This window comes from Papio anubis, chromosome 1 (assembly GCF_008728515.1).
Source record: "Papio anubis isolate 15944 chromosome 1, Panubis1.0, whole genome shotgun sequence".
Classification (NCBI taxonomy): Eukaryota; Metazoa; Chordata; class Mammalia; order Primates; family Cercopithecidae; genus Papio; species Papio anubis.
This window is the reverse complement of record NC_044976.1, coordinates 20,310,917-20,314,614: the sequence shown is the minus strand read 5'-3', so window position 1 is coordinate 20,314,614 and position 3,698 is coordinate 20,310,917.

The following is a 3,698-nucleotide window of genomic DNA, read 5'->3' as shown; positions in this document are numbered from 1 at the left end:
TTGTGACAGTGACTTTTTTTATAGAATAGGGAGAAGAGACTTGGAGAAGGTCATGGGAATAGCAGATAAATAGTAGCAAATTCTATATATAGGGGCCCTTTTGCCTTCTTAATAGGTGGTTTGAGGGCCACAAGAACCCACCTGCATGCTTTCTGAAACTTCACTGCTCACAAAGGCTTCTTCATGTGCGTTTCACTGGGTCATGACCAGCTACTTAAACCTTGGCCTAGTCAGATCTTTCAAGAGTATGGATGAGGGCCTGACTGAGTAGAGGGCCTGGTAAACTGGGTACTGACATGGGAGGTAGGCGATGACAGAAAAGGACTTAGCTTCTATCCTGAGACATGGGAATCCAAGGACTATGGCTTACAGGTAAACTCCAGAATTAGAACCCAGTTAGAATAAGGAAACTGGGTGGAAAACTTCATGTAACTCAAGTCTAAAGCCACAGCCAAGGGAACTCGTTGCTGATGGGGAGATCCAGGGTGGCTTCTCAGGAACCTCCCTTCTAACCGAGTGAAGTCCTTATTCTTACCAAAGCAGGCCACGGCCTGTCCCCGACCCCAGCCGCAGCAAATTCACAGCAGCCGAGGAGTGGGGAGGCTGCTGTGTGCTCAGCTTTCCAAAAGCTTAGCGGGGTAAAGAGCTAAAGGAAAGTGCTTTCAGGACAGCAGGGGTGCTTATGAATTGTAAAGAATAGGGGGCAGGGGCATAATAGACAAACGGAGGTCCCGGGACACGGTCTAGAGTACAGGTGGACAAAAAAGGACACCTTATCCTCAAAATCGCAGAGAGAGGGGATAGAGGGTACAAGAAGAGCAAATAAGTCAAGGTTAGCAACATGGTGACACTCCACCTCTACAAAAAAATTCAAAAATTAATGTAGCACGGTGGCACACACCTGTAGTTTCAGCTTCTCAGGAGGCTGAGGAGTGGGGATCACTTGAGCCTGGGGGACAGAAGTTGCAGTGAGCTGAGACTGCATCACTGCACTCCAGTCTAGGCAACCGGGCAAGACCCTGTCTCAAAACAAAACGAAATCAAGAAGTCAAGGTGACCATGCTGGATCATTTTCTAGACTATGCAGATGTCCCAGGATTTGCAATCAGATAGACCTGGTTTGGATCCCAGCGTTGCCGTTTCTTCACTAGATAAAACCTCGGATAATTTGTCATCCTCTCCCAGCCTCACTTCTTCATCTGTAAAATGGGCCTGTCCCACCCGCTTACACACACACTTCAATGGGGCTAGATAATAATAGAATCTATTTGTTGGGGTGTTAAATACGAGAACATCTGTCAAGTTCAACAACTCTTCTAGAAAGCTGCTGGCTCCTTTGCCCAAATGCCCTCGCCTCAATTGCTGCCCTGAGCTCCCTCAGCACCTTCTCTAATTCTCCCTCTCCTTGTGTCTACCCTCCCAGACAACTCTCACTGGAAATATTACGATTCCCTTTTCAGGAACCCAGGAGGCAGTGAAGGTCACGGCAGTTAAGGTCACAGTAAGATGAAGGGGGCAGGAGGGGGATGAAACGAGGAGTGGCTCGATCCCTCTAATTCACATGGAACAGGTTGGGGGCTGAGGCAGGTGCCCCAAGACTTTGGCCCTACCCAGAGCTCAGAAGCAGGCAGATCTCTACCCAAAGTAGAAAACCCCAGGTAGGAGAGCAGAGAATCCCAGGAGCCAGGATACCCAGGCAGTAGCCAACAAGGTTATGGCAAAGCTGTCCCTACGCACCAGCTGGAAGGGCTGACTGAGATCCCAATGTCTGGGAAAAGCAGGGCAAGGCCAGAGAGCAGGGCCAAGTCGGAAGTGCAGACAGGAGTGCCAGAGCTGCAGGAAAGGGTGTAGTGGGCCCCAAGTGCTCTGCCTGTGGGGACGGAAGGAAGGCTTTCAGGCTCCCAGGCTGGGTCCGCTTGCAGAGAGCCTGTGTCCAGGCTCCATCCTTGTAGCTGCCCTCAGAGTTTGGGCCTGAAGTTCTCTGGGAGAGCTATGAAAATGCAGTGACAAAGCAGACCTCCTTCTCAGCCTCTTCCTGAGAACAACCAGTCCATGGGAAGTCTGGGGAGCAGCAGAGGCCAAGCAAAGGCCAGAGAACACAGGAAAACAGGACAGAAGGGAAGTCTAGGAACTAGACAACTGCGGGAGACTAAGAAAGGCTAGACACAGAGTGAGGAAAAGGCAGAGAGGGAGGACAGATGTGAGGAAGACAGGGATAAAGAGATAAGAGGAGAGAAGATGCTGCGGGAGCTCAGAGCAGCGACTGAGGTGAGGGCGTCTGGGCAAAGGAGCCCAGCAGCTTCCTAGTAAGAGGAGAAAAGTGCTGAGCTTCAGGAGAAAGTGTCTGATTCAGAAAGGGAGCTGGGGAGGTGCAGTCTGAGGCATGTGGGGGAGGGGTGTGTGGAACACGGCCTGGCCTGGCCCAGTCGATGACTTCATAAGCATCTCCCCCAATTCCTTCCTGAGCCGCCAGTCCTGGTGACCCCTGCCCACATCTCAAGGGTCTAGGCCAAGCAGGCGCTGACAGGGGAGAGAAGGGGCCCTTCTGGGCCAGGCCCCCAAGCCTGGCACAGTGCCTGCTGCGGGAGGAGGGGACTAGAGGCCCAGCCCTTGTCAGCATCCCGGCCGGCACTTCGGAGGCAATTAGCAGCCCAGCTGAGCTAATCCCCCGCCTGGCGAGGCCAACACAAACAGGCCCGGACCGGGTGCACACTCGCCTCCCTGTTTGCTGAGGGGCTCGGTGGTCCGCCAAGAACAACACCAATAACCCAGGGCCTTCTCTAGGTTAAGAAGAGGACCGGGGCCTGCTGAAGAGCTGACAGTGCCCGACAGAGCACACTCTGGCCAGGTGCCCTGGCCGCCCCAGAAAGGCAGCCACTGTTCCCAAGCCTTGGGCCAGTCGGGAAGAGGAAGCTGGACACAAGGAGCCATGTATTCCAATTCAGCACACACCCCACCTCCTCGTGCCACCTGTGAGGAAGAAGGTCTCATGCAAGCTTGTGCCACCTTGGCCAGCCCAACAACTGAGACCAGCAAGGGCTGGGCCCTCTGGTCAGGACCCAAGGATTACAGGCTCAATGCTGGACAGGGAAAGGCCAGAGGCAACTCAGACCTGGCCCCTGCCCTCAAGGAGCTCAGTCAAGCCACAGAACAGATTGTGTGTATGACCTTGGAGCAGTGCCAGTCTCTAGCCCCACCAGCACCCCAAGACTTGGGAAGGCTAAGGTAGAACACTCAAAACAAAGGGAAAGGGGGACCCAGGAGAAGGAACTGAGGCCCAGAGACTGATCACTGTGGAAGATGGTGCAAAAGCCAGCGGGAAGGACCCAGGACAGGCTTTGCCAGACTGGTCCTGGACCAGGCAGTGGCTCCTCTGGGCTTAATTAGCTCAACTCGGCAGCCACTGGGAGAACGCAGGCCCCAGGCATGGCCCTTCTCATGTAGCCCCGCTTCTTTTTATTTTTGAGGCAGAGTCTCACTCCATCATCCAGGCTGGAGTGCAGTGGCACAATAATGGCTCACTGCAACCTCTGCCTCGTGGGTTCAGGCGATTCTCCTGCCTCAGCCTCCCAAGTGGCTGGGATTCCAGGCACCCAGAGTTTCACCATGTTGGTCAGGCTGGTCTCGAACCCCTGACCTCAAGAAATCCACCTGCCTCAGCCTCCCAAAGTGCTGGGATTACAGGCGTGAGCCACCGC